Genomic DNA, 26755 nt, shown 5'->3' on the forward strand with positions numbered 1-26755 from the left:
TCATTATCTGCATTTGGGTGTTTTGTTTGTAGAGTCAGTTAAGTCTAGGCTTGGTGTTGTCTGCCTCCAGTTTTGAATTGTGTTATTTCTAGGTCTTCTTGGGTTGGTATCAGCTATTATTTGTAATCCACTTTCAGATTTGGGCCACTTTGAAGTCTTGATTTGTTTGTTTTCTTAACAGGTGATAGTCTTGTTTACTGATCTCAGCAGGGGGCTTCCTTAAAACTGTATCCAGGAATGGGATGGGTGTAACCTGAGACTCTGAAGGCCTCTTCCATCAACTAATCTCTCTGGGGGCAGGGTGTTTTCTCAGCTTCAGTAGGGGGAGGTGTATCTCAGATCTCCATGGAGACCTGAGTTACTGCCCCTCCTCCCCATTTCTTGTTTTCAGCTGTGTCTTTTTGCGCTGTTTGGAGCTGGAGAGATGTCTGGAGATCTGTGATCCGGAAGCAATACAGTCTTCTGTTTTGTGGAAGGATCAGTTTCTCCCCCAGCTGTGGCCGCCTCTAGCACGAATGAGTCAGCTTTTTAAGTTGTCTCCTGCATTCCTTTCCCCCTCACAGTCTGTCCCTCTCTCTCTCCTTTCCATTTGGGAGATAAGCCAGTCCTTTCAACACACCTCGCTCCCTTGTCGCCAGGCAAGTGGCTGTGAGCAGTATTTTTTGCTCTTTTTTCTGGAATGAGAGCCACTCTGGGCTTTCAGCCTCACCCTTCCCCCACCCGTTCCTGTAAGCAGGGGAGATTTAGGCACTCCCTACCAGGTTTGTTGTGGCTTTTTCTTTGCTGCTTGGTTTTTGAGAGCTGTTCTTGTAGTCCAGAGTTGGTTTTTCATGCTGATTTTTCCTAAATTGATTTGTATTCCAGTTTGGTGGTGAGAGCTGGGCATCTGGGTGTCTGTCTACTTTGCTGACATCTTTGTACCATTCTCTTTCTTTTATTTTTTGTTCTTTTATAAAATGTAAATATGTGCTACCACCTGTCTTAAGACAGGAACCCCATAGAAGTGTCATTGTTAATACAGTATTTTTGGAGGGAAATCACACAGCCAGTAGTTTTCGAAAGCTGAGGTTTGCATACCCTTTGCTGTAGAAATTCTACTTCCAGGAATATAGATGTAGTTACCTACCTTTTTCAGGATGTTCACATTGCAGTCTATCTGTAAGAAGGAAAACAGCCTGACCAGGCGGTGGCACAGTGGATCGAGCATCGGACTGGGATGCCAAGGACCCAGGTTTGAGACCTCGAGGTCGCCAGCTTGAGCTTGGGCTCATCTGGTTTGAGCAAAAAGCTCACCAGCTTGGACCCAAGGTCCCTCGCTCAAGCGAGAAAGTCCCTGGCTCAAGCGAAGAGTTACTCGGTCTGCTGAAGGCCCACGGTCAAGACACATATGAGAAAGCAATCAATGAACAACTAAGGTGTCTCAATGCGCAATGAAAACCTAATGATTGATGCTTCTCATCTCTCCATTCCGGTCTGTATGTCCCTGTCTATCCCTCTCTCTGACTCTCTCTCTGTCTCTGTAAAAAAAAAAAAAAAAAAGGAAACAAAACGAAACTAAAAACAACTAAGTGTCCATCAAAATTGGACCACTTATCTAAATTATGATACTCATAATTAATAGTCCCTGAACTGCACACTTGAAACCTGTATGACTTTATCAATGCATGTCACCCCAATAAATTCAATGACAAAACAAAATGGGTGGTGTCTTGGTAGGAGTTGGCAAGAAGAAGAAATTGGGAAAGGAATGAGACTTCACTTGGGCTATGGCCATACCATGCAGCATGAAGATAATGTTTTATTGAGTTGTACACCTGAACCGTGTATAGTTTTGCCAACCCCAGTCACCCGAATACTCAATTATAGAGAAAGGATGGATCTATTTATATATAGACATTTCCTGAGAAAAAAAATAAAATTTTAGTAGCCATATTGTAGACTATGTATAGTATGGAGTTTTTGTATAAAATAGAAGATATCCATATTTATACAAATAGATATTTATATGCACTATACACTCAGTGGGAAGGTATGTTTTGGAACATATGTATCAGAAGGACCACACAGGAACTGGGGAGTAGGACTTAACATTTCACGTGCTATAGTTTCGAATCTCTGGAGTGTGCAGAGAAAACTTCTCCACCTGCGCTTCCCGCCACAGGTGAGGTGGGCTCCAGAGCCACTAGGGCCCTGTATTGCCAGTCAAGGACCGTGTGGTGATGTCATCACCCCCGCAGATGGCCCGTGAGCATTAGCAAGGGAGTGTGTATGGGTGGGGGGGCGGTAGGTGGAGCTTCTTGAGATGCTGTGGAAGTTTCAGGTGCAGTAGGAAATTGCCACGCAGGCACCTGCACTGGCGACCTGGGTTCTTTTGGCGTTGGGTGGGCGGTTTCTCGGGCCGAAATCCACCAACGGCATGGATCCCTGGGGGGCTGGCATGAGGGACGCGTCTTTGGAGGACAGTCCTCGGCCAAGAAGAAGAAGGGCGGAACCCACATCCCGGATAGGTAACGTCTTTGGCCCCTGGGGTCGGCCCCTCAAGCTGGTAGCTCCTGGGCCGGGGCTTTCCCTCCTGTCACCCCTGCCTGTCGCCATGTCAGCCGCGAGCAGTCCTTGGTCCCGACGGTCCCTGGGAGGCGCTGCCCCACCCACGGCGCTTTCTGAGGCCTCCCACGCTTTCAAGAGTGGGGCTCGGGCGGTTGCCTCACGAATACAATTGGGAGAGGCTGCTTCTTCATTCGTGGGTCTGCCAGTGTTGAAGACACCTCTTATTTCTCCAAAACAGAGCCCCCTCGAATCCCAAAAATGTGGTTATTGAGTGTGAAGTTTGAGTGAAAAAACCAACCGGTATCGCTGAAATTTTAACTGAAACAGTTGGTTGGTATTGTCTATGGGAATCACAGAGGTCGTACTGTGCATCGTGGCAGGCCTCATTTGAGAGCTCTTCTTCTGTGGGTTCAAATGATTAGTGTTGAGATGTCTCATATGTGCAGAGAACGCTGCTTTATTCCTTGAGCTCTTGCTTTCCTCCACCTGATACCTCATTGAGTTTCCTTTATTTTCTCTCCTGAAACCATGTTGAGCCTTTCAGCTGTTCTTTGTCGGTTTCCTAAAACTGAAGTTGCAGGATCCATTGCTGTTAAGTACTAAGTAGTGTGCGGATATCTGCCTACTCTCCTTTCCTTCTAATCCATTCTTCACGTAAGAAAGGATTGAATGGGAAATTGGAACATTATTCATAAACATCACTGGAAAACATTGCTTGAAGAATGAAAACAAACTCTTTACCAGGGCTTTAAGACTTTGTGCTGTCTAGAGTGCAGTCGGCTTCACCAGCCCCAACTTGTGCTACTTTTACCCACTCTTGCTACGCTTCAGATAGACTGGATTAACCTTAGTTAATTCTGACTCATCTGACAGAAGTCAGCTCAAATACTAATGTTCAATGAGACTCCTAGCATTATTAAGGTAGAGTCCCTGTTCCTTTTCTTTCAGGTTTTCTATTCAGTTATGAACTTGAATTTCCCTCCTGACCGGTTTGGTGCTACAAGTTGTATTGAAACTAGAAATGAACTCTGAAATAGAGGAACGAATATAAACTATGCCAGTCCATAAGTATGTATTAAAGGCACCTTCGTGTTCATTATTGTGTTGGTTTTACCAGGCTTATTGGAGGTCTGGTCATCTTTGGGTTCAGAGATGCTTTATTTATTGAGACCTTTGTACTGTTTCTTGTCTGGTATGAGTTTTTAAGGTGGGAAACAGAAAGAAGGGAAGTACAGTTTATTAGAGAAAGGTGAATAAATGCAGCACCAAAATGCAAAGTAAAGAATGAGGATTAAGGAGTCTGCATTATATGCAGAGAGGCTAATGATTTTGTTCACAACAATGTATTAACAGGTGGACAGACCGTCTCCCAGTGGGACAGAGGATGCCTTGGACTGGTTTCATTGCTTTCAAAGTTCCTTTTAAAAAGGTAAGCAAACATTAAGTCTTCTTTTCATAAGTCTGAAATCACCATGTAGAAAACTGATTCTTAGTCTTGTTACACTCCATTTACTTTTTTTATAGCACATACTTTGTAGTACGCCCTGCATTAATAGATAAATATAATATACTTCCATACTTAATTAAAAAATCAGTGTAATGCTCTAAATATAATACAGGAAATACATTTTAAATATTTATTATAAAGGAATGTGTATGGACCTTTCAATATGTAAATGTTTAATCACTTATATACTAGAGATAAAGGAATAGTCAGTTACTTGCACCATGAATTCTAATACTTGAAATGCAGACTGATTTAGATGGTTATATTGCCTTAGTGGTAGGAGTTTTTATGCCAGTGAACAACTCTTAGTAAATTTCTGTAGAAAACCAAGTTAATTCTTCTCTTAGTTAATAAAGTGATTACTTTCTGAGAATTCTGTGTGCGTTATAACTGCAAAAGAATCCTGATATTTCTATGTGCAATGGAATTAGTTTGTAAGGCTTAGTTAATTATAAACAGTTGTTTCACCTCTGTGAATGTTGAGTAGGACATTCAAGAGTCCTTCAGGTATGAGACACATTTGTAAGCCAGTTCTTAGGTTGACAGGCTGTCTAGCACCCATGACCCCACCCACCAAATGCCAGAAACCCTTTGCTCCCATCCATCATTGCAACCAAAAAATGCCCTGGAGAAGCAGGTTTTGGATTTCAGCATGGATATTCTTAAGATTGTGTTTTTGTTTGAACTAAGAAAAGAATTGGTGGGGAATGCATTTGAGAAGAGTCTCACTACACTGCCCAATGTACTGTGGATTAGCCTCAGAAAGAGCCTAATTTAAATGTATTGGGAATTTATTTATTATGTGACTCAGAGGTCAGGCTTTCTTTCTCTCCTACAGTGTCATTTTTGCTACCTCTCTGGACTTAAAAATTAGTTGTTTCATAAAGATAAACACATGGGTAGTACATCTACCAACACCAATCTAAGTGTTTAATATACAATAACTAGTTAACAAGTCTTTGTTGAATAGTTGAATAGACTCACCACCCACAGTTGCAGTTACTGTGAGTGTTCTCATATATTCCTCCCCTTGTCTGTGCAGTTTTTCTAACTCCTTGAATCCCTACTCTCTGGCCTTTGGAAGTGGATTCCTGAGATTTTACAAAGGTCTCTGTTAATCCTCTTTCCTGAAAGTACATCAGCAAGAGAGAAAACAAGGAGATTCTTTCTTTATTATCTTCCACAAAGCCACAGATCTTTCCTGTATGCTGATGCAATTATGAACAGCTTATTCTAGCTCTTTGTACTTATATAATTTTATTCAGTGTTGGGATTAAGACCCAGTAGACACAAGAGAGCTGTATAACTGCTTCCAATGTAGTACCTGTTCCTGCAGTAGAATTAGGGAGATGGATTTTCCCTGTGTGTTTCATCTGTACTTGTGTCACCCTATTCAGTATTATTTTGAAGTAGATTTTAGATATCAGTCATACCATTTTACCTGTAAATTTTTATATGTATATCTAAAATAGAGGAATTTATTTTTTAATGTCATTCTTTAATGCTAACTATCCAGTTGACATGCAGGTTTTTATTTATATTCTAAATCTCATTACAAAGTTATATGTGAGAGTTTGAATTAGATGCAAATGAGGTCCACACTTTGCATTTGATTGTGAGGTCTCTGAAGTCATATTTATAGTTTAGTCTGTAGGTTCTCCCTCACGTCTGTCTCCCTTTCTTTTATTTCCCCTTTGAGTTTTGTTTTCTGTGCTTTACTGAATTTAGAGAGAAGAAGGGACAGAGAGACAGAATTATGAGTTTGTTTCTGAATCTGTCCTGACTGGGAAGACCAGTTAGAACGGGTCACGTTTGCATATCAAGACGTGCTTATTTCTTAGGATCTGAATGGTGGGAGGAAGAAGTGTTTCCCAACCTTTTTTGTGCCATGCCCCACCTTAACCTTTCTAAAATTTTTATATCCCCCTCTATGTAACATACATAATTGTTAACATTAAAAAATTGATTTGTTCACTTAATAAACATAAATGATAGGTTCTAGGAAGAAATCACTATGAAATTGTTAACAAAACACAGTAAGTAAAATTTCAAAACATATAATGAAAAACAGAAATTTAAATTCCAAATAATTTTAATAGATTTTTCTATATTAATTTATTATTTTAATTTAGTGTGCTCCTTGCGCTTGATGCTTGCTGCACAGAGATTTTATATTAGGTTCCAATTTGGTTATCTTTAGTCTCAAGTCTCCACATTGTGTTATATCCAGCCGATTTCTTTTTTTTACCAGTAAATCATTTACAGCACTAAATCCACATTCAGCTAAAAATGAAGATGAAACGGTAGCAATAGTTTTCTTGCACATTTGGTTGAATTTGGGTATTTGATTTCTGTTTCCTCACAAAGCCATGCCGTCGCTCCTTTGATATTAAATAAAGCTTTAACTGACTCATCATTTTGCAATTCTGCGAGTTCTTCTTGATACTGCATATTTGATATATCAGACAAATCCACTAACATTGGCTGCATCATCCATGTTGGGAAATCAATTTGTTTTAAATCAGAAAATCTTTCTTTTAAATCAGCCGATAGAATATTCAAATGATTGACAAGAACAAGTAAAGCGGTATCAGTTACTTCACATTTTTGGAGCCAATGAAACTGTTTAAAGTTTTTGTTGTTAATATGTTTCTGACATAACTCAATATTGGTAATGAAACCAAATATCTTTGCTTTTGCATCGACAAGAGTTTTATTTGTTCCTTGAAGTTGCTTATTTAATATATTTAGTTTTTCAAAGATATCTGCTAAATAACTCACAAATGCTTTACCATCTATTGTTAACAGATACTTCATTTTAGGTTTGTCGCTTAAAAAACCACTAAGAGTATCAAACAGTTCCATAAATCTTTTCAAACAGTTTCCTTTAGATAGCCATCTTACTTCAGTATGAAGTAAAAGTCTCACATGGTCTTCATTTTGTTCTTCACAAAATAGCTTGAAAAGACGCTCACATTTGGCACTAGCTTTAATAGCATTAACACACTTTATTACTGTATGTAATACTTCATTCAGAACAGGCGAGATGTTTTTAGCTACCAAGTTTTCCCTATGAATAACACAATGCACAAGAATCATTTCTGGATTTGCATCTTTCATCAATTTTAAGCAGCCATTTTTCTTGTCCATCATATTGGGAGCACCATCTGCAGCACAAGATGTTATCTTTTTCATTGGTATATCATTGACATCTAAGTAGTTTTTTAGCTTATTATATATATCTTTGGAGGTAATGGTGCTTTCTAATCTTTTACAGAACAACATTTCTTCAGCAAAATGTCCTTTATCAATATATCTTATGTAAGTTATCAATACTGCCTCACTGTCTCTCAAAGTTGATTCATCCATTTGCAAGGAGAATTTTCTTGTTTTCAGTTTTTCAATAAGTTGTTTTTCAATATCCTCACTCATTTTGTCTATTCTTCTGCTAACAGAATTGTTACTGAGTGGAAGCTTTTACATCTTTGTCATCTTTTTCAAGAACCGTTTTAAGAAATGCTGATATTGACGGTTTTATTAAATTCTCTCCTATAGTGTGATTTTCTCCAGTTTTAGCGATGAATAAAGAAATTTGATAACTAGCCTCAAGAACACGATTATTAGTTGAAGTATGAGCATTAAATAGAGACTTTAATGTTGTTCTTTTTTCAAAATTTTTCTTTAAAGTTTTAAAGTAACTCAAATCTGAATTAATATGAGCACTATGTTTCGCCTTCAAATGCGCCTCAAGACAACCTCGTTTTATTGATTCGTTGGTCAAGCATTGCTGGCATAAAAGACAAAAAGGAAACCGCTCATCATGAACAGTGGGTATGAACCCAAATTTTAAATATTCCTCTGAATATTGATGAGTTTTTTTCTTGCTTGCACCACTCATTTTACTATGAGCTATAATAAAAATAAGATCAATTAAAAACTAATATTAAAATATGTGTTAAAATATATTCAATGTGACATAGAGTAAACGTATACTAAAAATTCATAATTATTTAAATGTATATAACACATTTACTACACTACCACCGCAAATTAAAAGATATCTATATTTTTTCCACTTGACAAAATTTTCTGGAAAGTTATGCTTCTAAAATTAAAATTGTCGTGCATGCACTATTATAGCCCCAATAATATTTATAAAATATTATTGCTTTCTAGCCCCGATGCAAGAAGTACTTAATAAAGAGTTTAATATTGATAAAAATAAATTCAAATACTTACCAATTATATCTATGCAATATATATATATGTATATTTATTAAATCAACGAGCTTTTACAACAGTTTTGACTGACACTTATTTCAAATTAACACCACCTGATGATGTGAAACACTACAGAAGTTGCGATGGGCCAATTAGGTGAGAATAACTGTGTTGTTTAGTGAGTTTTTAAAACGTCCGGGGTTCCCCGCGGCAGACACCACGCTCCGCGGTGAACCCAGGATGAAGTTTACTTGAGGACGCCAATCACCTAGTTGATATTTTGGTCTCGTCAAACAAAATTATACTCAATAATTATTTACCGCAATTATTTAAGAATCGCATTTTTTGTTAAATTTGGCACCGATATCTAGCATTGCATTTAAATGGCCTGGGGCAAAAGATTTAAAGTCCTGTCGAGTCCATTTTCAAATTGCCCCCCTTAACTATCAAATTGCCCCCCTGTGGGGCGTGGGCCCCACGTTGGGAAACACTGGTAGAGTCTCTATGTCTTAGAGTGTATAAGGGGGGAAAGGCTTAGGTTTGGAGTGAGTCGAACCCTGAAAGCAGAACTAGAGTGGATTATTGGAGTTGCACTTTATTTTAAATACTTACAATCTTTCTGCTATTATTCCACCTTGTGAATAAGTAAGGAAGGTCTGGATCCCATTTTATTTTTAAGTTTCAGACAGGAAGACCTTTAGAAAGCAGGTGTTTTCTTGTTCCTACTTTATGAGGTACCTTACTCTGTTTAGAAAGAGATAGTAAAAGCTTTTGTATGTTAAGGAATCTGTTGCTGCCCTGGTCAGTTTGTTCAGTCATAGAATATCAGCTTGGCACGTGGATGACCAGGTTTCGATTCCAGGTCAGTGCACTCTGGAGAAGTTCCCTTCAGCTTCTACACCCCTCACCTCTCTTCCTTCTTTCTCTCTCTCTCTCTCTCTCTCTCTCTCCTTCTCTCTCTCTCTCTCTCTCTCTCTCTCTCTCTTTCTCTGTTGCACTCTCTCTCCTCTTGCAGACAGGGCTTGATTGGAGCTAGCTGGCCTCGAACACTGAGGATGGCTCTATGGCCTGCACCTCTGATCCCAAGATCTCAATTGCTGAATAACCAAGTGATCCCCGGATGAGCAAAACATCGCTCCCCAATGGGCTTTCTGGGTGGATCTTCATGGGTTCGCATGGGGGAGTCTGTCCCTGCCTCCCCTCCTCTCACTGAATAATAATAATAAAAAAATTAAAATCAGACATATTGTAAATATGTGTGTGTGTGTGTGAGAGAGAGAGAGAAAGAGAGAAAGAATATATACTCAAAGAGTAGAGGAGAAAGAATAAAGATGATATGGGAACTTGGGGATGGAAAGGAAGCGGCATGGTTCAGTGGGTTTTAAGGTAAATTTTTGAACTATTCTCTTGTCTCTTAATGTAGGCACTAGTTTGTAAATATCTTAATCCCTGGTTACAGATCTCCCCTGTACTTTTTACCTTGAAAGGCTAGGCTTTGCCTGAGATAACCACAGCGTCTATAGAGCAGATAAATTATCTTTTTTGTATAAACTATAGACAAAGAATCATTACATCGAAGATGTTAGGGTGCAGCTGCTGGCCTGCTAGCTGCTTCCAGGCTCCTGTGTGTGGTTCTGATACACGGTGTTTCATCTGTTCCCATGAGGGCTAGAAGATGCGAATGCGAGTGTGAGAACGTGTTTCTAAATCCTGGTGGTTCTCCTGTTGCACAGGCTGACCCCATGTTGGTCTCGGCTTGTGTTGTGCTGACTTCACTGTGTGTTGCCAAGCTCCCTGCCATTGTGATCTCAGGACCTGACTTATGATGCACTTGCTACCTCCACTGTAAGTCCCTCCCACAGATACCAGGCTCGCTGAAGAAGAGGAGACCCGACACAATCCACTCCCTAGAACTGGTAGACTCAGGAGATAAATTGATTCAATAAACACTTGAGTGTCTTTTGGGTTCATTGTTAGGGTATGGGGATTTATCTAGGAAGATAAACGTTCAGTAACCATGAGTCAGTGAGTTAATTGTAATAAAAGAATAAATAAAGTGCACTGGGACTATAGAGGAGATACTGAGGAAGGCCTTACTAGGGAGTCAGTGTTTGGGCTGGCTGTGGGGAGCAGGATTTGGCCAGATTAAGTAAAGGGCAGCTCAGGTATTGTGAACAGGTACAAAACACTGGGCTTGAACTTGTGTCCGGGAGAAGTGGCCTCTGGTACCATTAGAGGCTAGTGCGAAAGGGCATAGAAGTTATATGTTCATTTTCAAGAAATATTTATATAGCACCTTCGAACGTGAAGGCACCATTCTAGGAAGGAGGAAAGGAAGAATGTTCTTGCTTTTCTATATTTTATATAGTATTGGGGGAGACATAAATAAATATGCAGAATGTCAAATGGTGTTAGGTGCTTTGAAGAATAACAGATCTCATTAAGACTTTGATTGAAATTGTTTTAAAAATCAAATTTTTGCAGTGCGTTTTGTTATTTAATAACGTGCTCTCTCCGCTAAATTCCATGTGTGAAATGCCAATCTTTCAGTCATGTCACACATTTTGTGTAAAGTTATTTTCTTCCTGACTGTGTGTGGTTTGGTTATGCTAAAATACAAGTAATATGGTGAGATCAAAAGTTAAAAAGGCTGAATGGAAGTGCGCTTTTGTTCGTAGCGTGGGAAACCTTTGGTCTATAGAATTCCTGGTATTCTGCTTCTAGTTGTCCATCAGGGCAGCTGTCCATCAGCCGCGCGTCAGAGCTCGCCTCGTCTGTACAACAACGTGATTAGTATGGATTTTACTCATTTTACTTCTGTCGACCTTGTCACGATAAGGGGTGTGTTGATCTTCCCTGTTGAGTTGGAGGCTAAATTCCAGTCAGCCTGCTGTTCATAAGAAACAAAAATAATAGTGAAGAGATGTCTAGACAGAGAGTTGAGGTTTGGCACTGCCTCGTTCTAGAAAAACATGGTAGGAGTCACTAACATATTAGTAATCAAAGATTTCTCAAAGTTAAGTGATGACAGTTTTGTGTGCATCAGATCAGGAGGATTCCTCTAAATTATACTGAAATCAACTGATAAAACAGTAGGCATGGATATTTCTGTGCTAATTCTTCCAATAAACTCCTTGAGTATAGAATCCACGTCTTTTCCATATAACAGAGCCAGCCTGGTTCGTAGAACTGCCCTTCTCACATGCTTATTCACACACTCAGTGCACAGAAAGAGTTTGTGGTTGAGGTACTGATAGTAGTCAAAGTGATTGAGGTATGGACATGAAAATAAAAAATAACTGAAACTTTGCTAATGAATTTTTAATATTACGGCTACTATTAATCGCACCATTGGGTACTAATATCATTAAAAGTAAAATTAGGAAACGTGTGGTATGGTTTAATCTCTAGATGTTTGAAATATTTATAAAATGTGTGGTAATAGAACTCTTTTCTTCCGGGAGGATAAAATTACCAAATAATTATTGGGGGGGGGTTGTGTTCATTTGAAATAATTTAAGAAACCATTTAATTCAATAAACATTTATTTTGCTGTTTTTGTCCCACTAACATTTCTGGGAACAGAAATAATAACTATATTCCTAAGGAAGGCCGATGAACCTGACTGAGCGGTGACACAGTGGGTAGAGAATCAGACTGAGATACGGACGACCCAGGTTCGAAATTCTGAGGTCATGGGCTTGAGTGCAGGCTCATCAACTTGAGCGCAGCGTTGCTGGCTTGAGCGTGGGATCATAGACATGACCCTATGTTAGCTTAAGCCCAAAGGTAACTCACTGGATTGAAGTCCAAGGTTGCTGACTTGAGCAAGTGGTCACTAACTCTGCTGTACCCCCCGCCCTCCGGTCAAGCTACATATGAGAAAGCAGTCAGTGAACAACTAAGGTCCAGCCACGAAGAAGTGGTTCTTCTCGTCTTTCTCCGTTCCTTTCTGTTGTCTGTCTGTCCCAATCTGTCCTTCCTTCTGCCTTTCTCTCTGTCACAAAAAAAAAGAAACAAAAACAAAATGATGACAAGACAGCAGTGCTAATGCTCTAGGATGAATGATTCACGTCTCTGGGAACAGCAAAGAACAACTGATTCTGTAAGGAGGGTGCTGTGGGAGTGACATTTGAACTGGACTTTGAAGAATGAGGACACTCCAGGCAGAGAACAGAGTGTGAGCAGAGGCAGAGAAGTGTGAAATGATGATGGGATCTCCAAATAGTCCTGACTGGCTGGGACTCGGGAGTACGTGGCTGAGGGTGCTGTGTGGCCAGAGGCAGGGGTTGTTTGTGTGCCATGCTGGAAGTCTGAGCTTGATTCCATAGGAATGAGGTGCCCCTTAGAGCAGAGTGCTCTAGAGGGGAACTGGTGGATGTTAGGAAGGAGTCGTAAGATATAAACTGTAGGCAGAGAGACCCTCAGGATATGAAAATAAGAACCCCAGCAGGGAAGACAGCAAATGGGAAGGTGCTTCTGATATAAAAACTGCTGGGTTTTCTGTCTTTTTCTTTTTTCTTAGATTTTATGGGCTTTGAAAAAATTTGGTATCTCAGCAAATGACATTTCAATTCTCATTGTTTACACTGAAGATGGAGAAGAAAAAATAGATGAAGATGACCTCAGGTAGAAGGTCATCCAGTTTCTCTGAAATGTTTCCCTGAAATAACAAATATTACAGAAGTCAAAAAGGTAAGTCCACATTTGTAGAGTGTGATAGATGAGGACCAGTAGCAATGCTGATGGCTGTTGCTCACCAATGCTGCTATTTCCTTGTGTGTGAAGTTTTAAGAAAGATTAATGTAATTAAAAATTAGTTCAAAAATAATTACAGACGTAAAGAATTGGACGATGTAGGTTTATGTAAAATGGTGGTGGAGGGAATAGGGGTGATAAATGCGGATGGACAGACCTGACTTAGGTGGTGAACACACAATGCAGTGTTCTGATGATGTGTTGTAGAATGAATTGTGTACCTGCAACATTTCTGATTTGGATTACCAGTGTCACCCCAAATAACTCAAAAAAAGGAATAAAACTTACCTGCTAAAAAGCATTCTCATATTAAGAAAGAATAGAAAACTAAATATCAATCTTACAGAGTAAGTTCATTTGTATTATAATATAAATAAATGAAGTATGAAGTTAATGTCTAGATGCATGCTTTTAAAACAGGTACAGATTTCATATCTTTGTTTAGAGAGTTACCACAATAACTGCAATTTAAAGGGCACTTTTGACCTAAGTGGGGAATTGCCATCTACTGTGCATTATTTTAATCACATTTGTAATTTCATACGTTTCACAGTTATTGAATGGTAATAAATTTCACTTGTGTATGTTTGTATACTATAGTAGTACGTGAATAATTTGCATGTCATAAATTGTCTTTTATTTTTATGAATATATCAGCTGTGTTATGAAGAATAAGTACTGGGGCATTATTGAAGGGTGTCATTTGTAGGATGTCAACAAAAGATGTTTTATAAAATGACAGAAATATTAACAAATGTCAGCACTTTTTAAAACCATTAAAATTTCCTTTTCTGATTATAAAATTCATATATGTTCATCATGAAAATTTATAATACAGAATTCTATTTAAAAAAAAGGAAAAATCCCTTCAAATCCTACCAGTTAACATCTTAATTAAAAAAAATTTTTTTTAGTGAGAGGAAGCAAGGCAAGGACAGGCTCCTGCATGCACCCGTACCTTGATTTACCAAGCAAACCCCAAGGGGGTGATGGTGTGCCCTATGGGGCCCTTGCTCCTTGTAACCGGAGCCATTTAAGCTCCTGACACCCAAGCCATAAAGCCATCCTCAGTACCTGGGGACAGCTCACTCTAATGGAGCCCTTGCTACAGGAGGCAGGAAGGACAGAGAGTGAAAGAGAGAGAGAGAGACAGAGAAGCTATAGGGGGAGTGGTGGAGAAGCAGATGGGTGCTTCTTCTGTGTGCCTTGAGACACCCACATGCCATACTGACACTCTACCATGGAGGAAATTGGCCATGGCCCTACCTGTTAATATTTTAAAAGATTATCACTGTTAATAGCATTTCTTATTTTATTCTTGTCTTCTATTTCCATTCAAATATATTTTGGTTTTATATAATTGGATAGTAATTACCAACATTGCTTGGATGTCTAGAAGGTGCTAGGTTTTTGCCTTAGTGATTTTCTATGCACCAGCTCATATCCCTGCCCTTACTTCAGGATACTCCAGCATCTCCCTTGCAAAGCCTCCTGGTTATTCATTCTCATAACACTTTATAAGGATAAATGCCGTTATTGCACCCATTTTTCATACAACCACTAAAATAACACAGTACCTTTCCCAAGGTCTTACCGCTACGGTAAAATCATGTTTTACAAATGGTTTGGATGTTTTCCTCACTTTATGTATTATGATTGTGTCAGTCAAGGTAGATTAGATCAGAGGTCAAGGAAACTTTCTGTTCAGGGCCAGATAGTAAACATTTACAGCTTTGCAGGCAGTGTGGTCTGTGTTGTATCTACTCTTTTGCTGTTGTAGTACAGAAGCATCCACAGACGATACGTAAATAGTGGGTGTAGCCGTTTCCCAGTAAAATTTATGTAGACAAATAAATGTCGGGCAGGACTGACTCGAGGGCTGTGGTGAGTGGAGTGCTGAGGTGGATTAGGCTGCAATTCCAGGCCCAATGCTCACTGGCTTCACATGACAAAAGTTTGTCTTGCTCACTCTCCAGTGCCTGTGGGAATCAGTGGGAAGACTCGTTGCTGTGACTAGGGACCCCGTCTGCTCAAGGCTTCTTTGCAAGATGTGCTCCATGTTGTTTTGTTTTTCGGCTAGGAAGGAGGACAAATGGGATTCTGTTTTCAACTTGTTCAGGAAAGAAGTAAGAAGAAAAGGAGAAAGGGAAGGAAAAGATACACATTCCTGAGCAGATCCTGCCTGCAGGCTCTCCTCTACCTGCCCACAGGCTGATTCCACCTCTTACAGTGGCCAATGTCCCTCTCCCCGTGAGCTCTTTCAGGTGTTGTGATATGCTTGTGTTTTTCTTTTTAATTTCTTGAATTTTGGGAGGTGATGTTGGTTCACTAAAACATAGAGGTTTGAAATGTATACACCTCAACAAAACATCATCTCAGCACTGTATATCCTGCACCCATTGCGCAAAGCAAAGTCCTTCTGTCTTCATTTATCCCAACTGTGCCCGTGTGCACCTGCCCCCTCCCCTGTTTTTCTCTGGCTATCCCCACACTTGTCTATGTCTATGTATTATTTAGACATCGTTTTCTGCTTAATCCCTTCACCTTCTTTCATCGAGCCCCTCAAACCACCTCTCCTCTGACAGCTGTCAGTCTGTTCTAAGTAACCAGGCCTCTGTTACAGGGGTTCATCTATTCTTTGGAATTAGTGTCTTGGGTTTTTCAATGTTCCCAGAAGTGGGAATGTTGGGTTAAAAAGGTCAGTTCCATTTTCAATTTTTTGAGGAAACTTGATAGACTTTTTACAGTCTGCATCCCACCCACCAACAGTGCAGGAGGGTTCCCTTTTCTCTCCATCCTCCCCACCTCTTGTTGTTTGTTGATTTAGTGATGATAGCCATGCAGACAGGTATGATGTGATCCCTCACTGTTGTTTTAATTTGCATCTTTGATGATGAGTGACTTTGAGCCTTTTTTGATATCTGTGGCCCTGGCCGGTTGTCTCAGTGGTAGAGCGTCAGCCCGGTGTGTGGATGTCAAGAGTTCAATTCCAGGTCAGGGCATATAGGAGAAGCAACCCTCTTCTTTTCCACCCCTCCCTCTCTATCTTCTCTCTGTCATTTTCTTCTTCTCCCACAGCCATGATTGGGTTGGAGCAAGTTTGCCTTTGGCATTGAAAATGACTTAATGGCCTGGCCTCAGGCGCTATAAGAGCAGCACAGCAAAGGTGCCAAATGGGAAGTGCATTGCCCCATAGAAGGCTTGCCAGGCGAATCCCGAATCCAGGTTAGAGCGTTTGGGGGAGTCTTTCTCTCTGCCTCCCACTTCTCCCTTAAGAAAAAGAAAAATAAGATATGTCTATTGGTGATTTGTTCTCTTTGGAGAAGTGTCTATTCATGTCCTTTGCCCATTTCTTAATTGCATTTTCTTGATGTTGTGGTGTTTAAGTTCTTCATATACATTTTGAAAATTAACCCCATATCCAAAGTATCAGTGGGTAAATATGTTCTCCCATTCAGTGGCTTTCTTTTTCATTTTGTTTATGGTTTCTGTAGCTGTGCAAAAGCTTTTTAGTTTGATGTAGTTCCATTTATTAATTTTTTTTGTTTCCCTTGCCTGAGGGGCTATATTGGTAAAAAGAGTGCTGTGAGAAATGTCTGAAATTTTACTGCCTATATATTTTAGGATTTTTATGGTTTTTCTAAATTCCATTTAAGTCTTTAATCAATTTTTGAGTTTATTTTTGCGAATGGTATAAGTTGGTGGTCTAATTTCCATTTATTTTTCCAGGATCTGTCCAGTTTTAATTTCCAACACCATTTATTGATGCGAGTTTCTTTACCCCATTGTGTATTTTTGCTTCCTCTGTGATATACTGACCATAAAGGCATGGATTTATTTCTGTGTTCTCTATTTTGTTCCAATGATGTATATGGCTGTTTTTGTTTTTTCAGAGAGAGGGATAGACAGACAGGAATGGAGAGAGATGAGAAGCATCAATCATAAGGTGCATGTTGCAACACTTTAGTTGTTCATTGATTGCTTTCTCATATGTGCCTTGACTGCGGTCCTTCAGCAGACCGAGTAACCCCTTGCTGGAGCCAGCAACTTTGTTTTCAAGATGGTGGGCTTTTTTGCTCAAACCAGATGAGCCCATGTTCAATCTGGCGACCTCGGGGTCTCGAACCTGGGTCCTCTGCATCCCAGTCCAATGCTCTATCCACTGCACCACTGCCTGGTCACGCTATATGGATGTTTTTGTGCCAATACCATGCTGTTGTGATATCAATGGCCTTGTCACATGATTCCTCCAACTTTCTCCTTTATTGTCAATGTTTCTGAGACTGTTTGGGACCTTTTATGGTTTTGTATAAGTTTGTGGAATATTTGTTTTAGATTTGTGAGTAATGCCATTGGTATATTAATAAGAATCACATCAAATCTGTAGATTCCTTTGGTTGTAGGGATTTCTTTTCTGTTAATTTTTGCTGTTGATGAACATGGTAAATGCTTCCCCTTATTGTATGTTCTTCCGTTTCTGTCTTCAGCATCTTATATTTTTCCAGGTACACATCTTTTACCTCCTTGGTTAAAGTTATATGTCAGCATCGTATTTGTGGTCATTGTTGTCATGATTGCAATAGTAAATGGGTTTGTTTTTTTAATTCTCTTTCTGATAGTTCAATATTGGTGTATAAAAATGCCATCCATTTCTAAATATTAATTTTGTATCCTGTACCTTGCCAGATTTATTCATTCTACCTGATTGTTTTTTGGTGGAGTGTTTAGGGTTTCCTTATACAACATTATGACAGGTTAACTTTCTCCTTTTCAGTTTGGATACTTGTTATTTCTTCTTCTTATTTGATTGCTGTGGCTGAGACATTCAGTACCATGTTGAGTAAGAGTGGTGAAAGCTTTCTCCTGGTCTCTTTTTTGATCTTAAGGGAATTGCTTTCAGTTTTGGCCCATTGATTGTGTGTTGGCTGTGGGTCTGTCCTATATGGCCTTGATTATGTTGAGCTATGATCCTTCTACTGTCAGTTTCCTGAGAGTTTTGATCATACCTGTGTGCTGGATTTTATCAAACGCTTTTTCTACATCTATTTAATGATCATGTGATATCTTTTATATTGTGATATCACGTGTTTATAGATTTTCAAATACTGTACTGAACCAGAATAAATCTTATTTGTTCATGGTGTATGATCTTTTTAATGTATTGCTGGATTCATTTTGCTACTATTGTGTTGAGAATTTCATCATCTATGTTAATCACAGATGTTGGCTTATAATTTTTTTCTTTGTAGTATCTTTATCTGGTTTTGAAATTAAAAAGTGCTGGTCTCCTAAAAGAGAGCTTGAGGCCCTGGCTGGTTGGCTCAGTGATAGAGCATCGGCCTGGCATGCATGAGTCCTAGGTTTGACTCCCGGCCAGGGCACATAGGAGAAGTGCCCATCTGCTTTTCCACCTTCTCCATCCTCTCTGTCTCTCTCTTCCCCTCCTGCAGCCAAGGCTCCATTGGAGCAAAGTTGGCCCGGGCACTGAGGATGGCTCTGCGGCTTCTGCCTCAGGTGCTAGAATGGCTCTGGTTGCAACGGAGCAACGCCCCAGATGGGCAGAACATCACCCCCTGGTGGGCATGCCACGTGGATCTTGGTCGGGAGCAGGCGGGAGTCTGTCTGACTGCTTCCCCATTTCCAACTTCAGAAAAATACAAAAAATAAAAAAAGAAAAAGGAAAGCTTGAAAATCTTCCCTCCCCTCAAATTTTTTGGAATAGTTTGAGAAGGCTAGGTGTTAGTTCTTCTTTGACTGTTTGGTCAAATTTGCTTGTGAAGCCTCTGGTCTAGAACCTTTGTTTCCTGAGAGTTTTTTGATTCCTGCTTCAATATTTTTTACTTGTAATTTGTTAATTCACATTTTTGGATTTTTTCTTATTCAGTTTTGGTACATAATATGTTTCTAAGAATTTATCCATTTTGTTGGCATATAGTTTTTGTTGTATTTTCTCACAATCCTTTGTATTTCTTTTGTGTTGGTTGTTTCCTGTCCTCTTTATTTTGATTTTATTTATATGGATCCTCTCTTTTTTTTCTTCTTGATGAGTATGGTTAGAGGTTTGTCAATCTTGTTCATCTTTTCAAAGGACCAGCTTTTCAATCAATTGATCTTTTGTATTATATTTTTCAGTCTTTTTTTTTTTTTTTTTTTGTATTTTCTGAAGTTGGAAACAAGAACGTAGTCAGACTCCCACATGCACCTAACCGGGATCCATCCAGCATGCCCACCAGGGGGCAATGCTCTGCCCATCTGGGACATCGCTCCGTTGCAACTAGAGCCATTCTAGCACCTGAGGCAGAGGCCACAGAGCCATCCTCAGCGCCCAGGCCAACCTTGTTCCAATGGAGCCTTGGCTGCAGGAGGGGAAGAGAAAGACAGAGAGGAAGGAGAGGGGGAGAGGTGGAGAAGCAGATGGGTGCTTCTCCTGTGTGCCCTGGTTGGGAATCGAAATCGGGACTGCTGCACGCCAGTCCGACGCTCTACCACTGAGCCAACTGGCCAGGGCTATTTTTCAGTCTTTATGTCATTTCTTTCTAATCTCATCTTTATTATTTTTTTCCTTCTTTTTCCCCTTGAGTTTGTGTGTTCTTTTTTCTCTAGTGTCTGTACGTGTAAAGTTAGATTGTTTTTTGGAGATTTATCTTACATCTTGAGGTAAGCCTGTAATGCTGTGAATTTCCCTCTCAGGACTGCTTTTGCTTTGTACCATTGATTTTAGGTTGTTGTGTGTTCATTTTCTCTTGTCTCCAGGTAACTTTTGATTTGTTTTTTAATTTCATTTTTAACCCGGTCATTGTTTAGTAACTGTTATATAGCCTACATATGTTTGAATGTTTTATATATTTTTAATTGTAATTAAATTCTAACTTCATACCATTATGGTCAGAAAAGATGCTTTTTATGACTTTAATATTCTTGAATTTATGAAGACTTATTTCATGTCCTAATATGTTGTCTGTCTTTGAGAATGTTCCATGTGCATTTGAGAAGAATGTATGTTCTGCTGCTTTGGTGTGAAATAGTCTGTGAATATGAATTAAATCCCTCTGATCCAGTGCATCATTTCAAGTTGCTGTTGTCTTGTTGATTTTTTTGCCTGGAAGATGTATCCATTGAGGTCAGTGGGGTGGATAAATCTTCTATTATAACTGCAGTGCTGTCAGTTTCTCACTTATTGTGCACCAAGATCATCTTTATATTATATATTTAGGTGTTCCTGTGTTGGGTGCACATATGTTTACAATGGTTATATCCTCTTGCTGCACCAATCCCTTTAGTGTTATGTAGTGACCTTCTTTGCTTCTTGTTATGGCCTTTGTCTTGATTTGAGCACAGCCACCTGGTTCTTTTCTTCTTCCTATTTGCATGGAATAATTTTTTGCATCACTTCACTTTCACTCTGTGCATACGTAATCCTCTTCTGTGGATTTCTTCTGTACAGCGGGGACGTGGTTCATATTTTCTTTTCCATTATACAACCCACTATCTTTTCAATGGATGATTTAATTTATTTCTATTTAAGGTTTTTATTGATAGTCAAATCTTGCCCTCTTATTCTTTATATCTGTGTTCCACTCTCTTTTTTTCTTTACCTTTGTAAAACATGCTTTTAACTTTTTTTTTCTTTTTTTCTTTTTTTGGTAATACTTGTTTGTTGGTAATGAACTACTTTAGCCTTTTGGTCTTTATTTGGCCTTCAATTTTAAATGATAGCTCTGTTGGTAGAATAGTCTTGGTTGTAGGTATATTCTCTTCATCATTTTGAATACTTCCCACCAATCCTTTCTGGCATAATATTCTTGTAGAGAAGTTAGCTGTCCCACCTTTAGGAATATACCCTAAGAACACCAGAGAACTGTTCCAAAAGGAGAAATGCACCCCCATGTTTATGGCAGCATTGTTCACAATAGCGAAGATCTTGAAACAGCCCAAGTATCTGTCAGTGGACGAGTGGATTAAAAAGCTTTGGTACATATGTACTATGGAATACTACTCAGCCAAAAGAACTGATGACATCGGATCATTTACAATAACATGGATGGACCTTGATAACATTATACTAGGTGAAATAAGTAAATCAGAAAAAACTAAGAAGTATATGAAGCCATACATAGATGGGACATAAAAATGAGACTCATTGACATAGTTTAGAGTCTTATGCGAGCTTCATTGTAAGTAACTAACGCTCTATCTTTTGTTGCTTTTTTATTTTATTTTATTTTTTGTAGGTAACTACCACTCTATCATTTTGTTCTCTCTTTGCATTGGCTAGATAGCTCATTTTGTTAGGGCGTTGTCCGAAAGCAGAGAGATTGCTGGTTTGAATCCTGGTCAAGGTACATACAGGAACAGATCTATGTTTCTGTCTGTCTCTCTCTTGCTTTCTCTCATGTAAAAATCAATCAATCAAAAAGAAAAACAGCAAAACCAGATTCACTCTTTGTCTTTAACCTTTACCATGGTAATTATGGTATGTCTTGGTGTGCATTTCTTGATTAAGATTTTGTATCGTGAACCTCTGGGACTTTTCACCTGGTTACGGAACTTTCAGTCATTATTTTTCAAACAGGTAGGGAAGCAGAGAGACTGACTCCCACGTTTTAGTGACCGGGAACCACCTGGCAAGCCTACTAGGTAGCAATCCTCAGCCCATCTTGGACGTTGCTCCATTGCAACTAGAGCCATTCTACCACCTGAGGCAGAGGCCATGAAGCCATCCTCAGTGCCCAAGCGAACTCTACTCCAATGGAGCCTTGGCTGCGGGAGGGGAAAAGAAAGAGAGAGAAAGGAGAGGAGAAAGGGTGAAGAAGCAGATAGGCACTTCTCCTGTGTGCCCTGACCGTGAATCAAACCGGAATATCCACACACCGGGCATACACTGTACCACTGAGCCAACCAGCCAGGGCCTCAAAAAGGTTTTGATTTTTTGCTCAATCTCCTCCTTCTTCTTCTACCCTGTGCTGTGGTTGTTGTTACGCTTGATGTTGTCCAAGTGGTTCCTTATAATTTCTTTTATTTTTCTAATCTTTTTGATGATCTGCTTCAGTGTTTACTATAAATAGCTAATAAATTCTGCTTCATCTAACCTGCTACTGCTTCCTTCTAGTGTATTCTTCATTTCAGATATTGTTTTCTTCATTTCTGACTGGCTCCATTTTATGGTTTCTATCTCCTTTTTAAGATTTAGTGTTTCTTTGTCTAAGTTTTCACTGAGATCACCCATTCTTCCACTGAGGTCTTTGAGCATCTTTATAACTGTTGTTTTAAGCCCTGCTTCTGGTATTTTGATTACTTCTATTTCATTTACATCTGTTCCCTGGGATTCTTTTTTTCTTTCGTTTGGGGCATAATTTTGGTCTCCCCATTTTTTCTCTGTGTATTAGGTGGATCAGCTATGGCTCCTAAACTTGTGACGATTGGTTTATGAAGTAGGTGTCTTGTTGGGCTCAGTGGTGCTATGTTCCAGATCTCCTGAGCACAGTGCTCCAGGAATGTTACTGCTGGGTTATAGATGAGTCTTGAATGCTGTTGGCCATTTCTTGGGAGGACTAAACCCTTCAGGCTGTCTGATTATAAAGATGAACCTCAATCATTGTGTTGAGTCCCTGTGCAGGGGCTGCACCCCAATGTGGAATTGTTCCCAGGAAGGAGTGGTGCCTTCTAACGTCTTTCTTTGTGTTTTCCACCTGTGTGGCTGGTTGGGTCAAGATCTGGTGTTTACTGTAGCCCACCGCTGTTGTGTTGGTTTTGGGTCACTTAGGTGAGGTGGAGGGACAGGTCTGTTTCAGGTGTTGTGTGTAATGGGCTTTGAGCTACCTGTCTGGAGTTAAATCATGTTATTTCCTATGGCATCTACTGGAGCTGGGTGTGTGTTGGATGGGTAAGTCTGTGTACAATGGGCAGCTTCCTCCAGCTTAGATCTGGGTACAGATTTATAAAGTTCCAGGGGTCTTTGAGGTCCACTGCTACCTGTCAGCTACACTGCCTACCCTCGGAGTTTCATGGTATTCCTTCAGAACGTTCTAAAGAAAGACTATAAAGTGGGCCCAGGTTGGCTGCCACCCACAGTCCCTTCCACAGGTTATGAGCTTGTAGGCAGTGTGACCAGAGTTGGGCAGACAGGGCTAGTAGGTCCCCTTCTTGGGGAACATGCATTCAGGCACTCAGTGAGGGGAAAGTGTATCCTACTTCACAGGCATGCTACCACTCCATCTGTGCCAGACTCTCCAACTCTGGCTCTTCCAGGAGAAGCATGCCTCAAGTTCAGATTGGGTGCAGCCAGCTGTACCTGCTGTAGGAACATGTTTAGCCTGAATGTGCTACCAGAACTTGGGATGAAAGATAAAAAGAGTCTCCCCTGGTGTGTGATGCTGATGGACCCGTAGGTTGCGGCTAAGCACTTCATTCTGGTCCTAGACATTAGCCTCCAGGGAGACACACTCAGAATCTTTTAATTCTGAGCTATACACCCTTCCCCCTGGGGAACTGAGTGCAGCAGGGCAGGGCACCCAGACATGAATTGACAGATCCAAACAATCTCCCATTGGGGGTGGTGCCTGGAAGCCTGTCTTCCCTTCACAGGCCAAATGATCTGGTATTCAATGAAGGTCCTAGCTCAGAGCAGCTCTCCGATGCCCACACAGAACTGAACTCAGCAGGACAGGGCCACTGTCTGCCAGAAAGGCAGGTCAAATGAGTCTCCCGCTGGGAGAATAGCAGGGTCTGAGCTTGTATGAATCATAGGAGTGGTCCCCCTGTGATGTACCTACACAGCTCTCCTTCTGGCTATCTTATTCCAGGAGGGAACCCCCGGGAGCTGCACTCTAAAAGTATCAGCTGTGCGGAGCCTGATTCCCCTGTCTGAATGGACTCAGCAGAGTGAGGCCACAGGGACTGGAAGGGCGGACTAAGTCATTGATCCGGTGAGGCTGTAGGGTGCCCACTGTGCACTTGAGGTGGGAAAGATTGGTCCCATTTTCAAGATTCACAGCCCAATTGGTGTCTGAGTTTCTGCCAAGAATTTCTCAAGTAAAAGAGCTCTCCAAAAGAGCCTGCCGGTTCGGCCCGCAGACCCCTCTGCAGGATCCAAGTATGGCAGTCATGTCTTCAGTAGTCGGAGGACCAGCTGTAGTACTCGCCAACTGGTACTGTAAATGTAGGAGTGCTCGACCCTAGGAAGGCTGCATCTGTGTCTCTAGCAGACTCCCTTCTCTCCCAGGTGGGCTGTATCCACCGATTTTCACCACCAGATACTACGTGGTTGACTCCGCCAATCTGAAATCAGAAAAGACAGGCCCACAAGACAGATAAAAACTGGAATCTGCTGTTTCAAAAGGAGCTAAAAGACATTAGGGAAAACAGTGCAAATGAGGATAGAACATGGCAAACGAAGGAGGGTATGGGGAGTTATTATTGAAAGGACCCCAATTTTCTGTTTGGAAATTGTAAAGCTCTGGAAATAGAACATGCTTGGAAATACTCCCCATGGATGTTTGTTTTGGGTTGACTGTTTCCATGACTAGATTTAGTGAGTCAGAAACTGTCTTACTTCCTCCATCTTTCTCAAGTCCTGCTCAGTGTTTTGAATAATTATTTTAAAATTGGAAGGTAGTGAAAGCTGCATCCTAGCATGGGCGCACTGAATATGACTGAATTATGTACTTAAAAATAGTTATGGTAAATGATATTTTGCTGAAATAAAAAAGCTGAAAGAACCACAAAGCAGAATTAGGTGAGATGACAGAACTCAGTACAGAATTTTCTTTTTAGTGTGAGGCCGGGAGACAGAAACAGGAACATCAAGCTGCTCCTGTGTGTGCCCTGACCCGGGATCGACCCGGCAACCTCTGCTCTTGGCTGAACGATGCTACAGCCAACCGAGCTCTCCAGCCAGGGCTAGGACAGAATTAACAATAAAAGAAAATATTTCAGAAATGAAGACTAAAATATAATACAAGAATGAATGACAAATTGGGTAATGCCTTAAGAAAACAAATGAAATAAATGAACTTTAGAAGTTAAAAAGAAGATAAAGAGAATATAGAAAAATGGCAAATAGAAAAGAAAGGCCAGAAACCCAGTTCATTTCTGAAAAGCATACTAGAAATAGAATTGAAAATTTACTATATATAAAAGTGACATTTTAATCAGTGGGACAGATTCATGATAAATTGTTGTTCATACATGTTGGAGTTCAAGTATTTTTCTGATAGGATCAGAATCCACAGCATGGCAACTGTAGTGTCCCTAAGGGAAGAGAGAAATTAGTGGTTGGGGAACATGGGGAAAAGGGTGAAATTTCATTGAATACCCTTCTGTATCATTCTTAAGTTCTATCATGTGAATCTATGACCTCTGAGGTTGGGCCTCAACCACTAGCTCTGCCTATAGCTAACTCTTAATCTTGGGGAAGTACTTGAAACTCTTCAAGCCTATCTCCTTAACTGTGAAATAGAGTATGTTAGCTCGGTGCTGCCTGTCACAGAAGGAGCTCTCAATAAATATTCATTACTGGTGTAAACAATTGACTGTCCATCAGCTGACGAGTGGCTGAACAGAAGTGGTAGATCTTCTCAATAGACTATTATCAAGTGATAAATGGAATGAAGCACTGACACTCTCTATTACATTGATGAACTTTGAAACATGCTAAGTAATAGAAACCAGAGAAAAAGTCACACATTGTATTCTTTCACATATATGATATTGTCAGAAGAGACAGATACAGACAGACAGAAAGTTGGCTAGTGATCCCCAGGGGCTGGAAGAGGAAGACACTAAGAGTGACAGCTAACAGGTGAGTATCATTTTCAGCCGATGAATATCTTATGCATTAGATTGGACTGTGGTTGTGCAGTGGATAGAACATTAACCTGGAATGCTGATGTCACTAATGCGAAACCCTGGTCTTTCAGGTCAAGGCACATACGCAAGCAATGAACAACTAAGTGAAGTAATTATACTTCTTGCTCATTCGCGTCCGCCCTTCCTGTCTTAATAAAATCCTATTAAAAAGTTATGGGTTAGATAATGATGATGAAAAGAAAAAGTTAATGATTATGATTGCATGAGTTTCTGAGTGAACTAAATGTTACAGAATTGACACTTTAAAAGGGTGACTGTTATAGTTTGTAATTTATATTTCATTAAAACATAATTTTTAAAATACAAATCACCTATTTTCCCATGGTAATTTTTCCATTTCTCTCCTCTTTTATTCCTTTTTTTTTTTTTTTTCTATGAACTTTGAACTCTCACCAACCCTCACTCCCTCTAGCTGCCCCGGGAGACCTTTCAAGGAGCATTGTGAACTGATACCTGTGACCTACGGCTGTTCAAGAGGAGACCTAGATTTCATGCGCACCTGTTACTCCTGCTACGTGTGAATGGACGTGTCCCGTGGATTAGCTTGTGGAATTGGCTTTTTGATGTCAGTCAGTCAAGAAGGCAGGTGCATCGTCAGACATGGAGCAGACCCTACTGGCCTTACAGTTATGATCCTGGCTTCTCCTAAAGTTTGATCTCGTCTACCAGTAACCTCCGAATCCTGTACTCTGCATGCCTGGTTGGCCACCTACTGGCACTTGCGAATACTTGAGACTTGAAATTGAGGATTTGTTCCTCCACATCCTATGTGACCTCTGCCCATTGCTCAACTTCACAAGTAAATTGGCACAGTGATGCTGGCCATGCGTGTTCTAAAGGTGAAGTGAAGAAGTG

General features: G+C 40.2%; 1 long non-coding RNA gene across 1 annotated transcript; it reads left to right on the forward strand.

Moving 5' to 3' along the window:
• The first annotated feature begins 3912 nt into the window (after positions 1-3912).
• On the forward strand, positions 3913-26755 carry LOC136318346 (uncharacterized). Its single transcript, XR_010728059.1, has 3 exons — positions 3913-3976; positions 12801-12970; positions 26313-26755. It is a non-coding gene; the product is annotated as an uncharacterized lncRNA (long non-coding RNA).

The sequence above is a fragment of the Saccopteryx bilineata genome, unplaced genomic scaffold (genome assembly GCF_036850765.1).
Source record: "Saccopteryx bilineata isolate mSacBil1 unplaced genomic scaffold, mSacBil1_pri_phased_curated manual_scaffold_49, whole genome shotgun sequence".
In the NCBI taxonomy this organism is placed as follows: Eukaryota; Metazoa; Chordata; class Mammalia; order Chiroptera; family Emballonuridae; genus Saccopteryx; species Saccopteryx bilineata.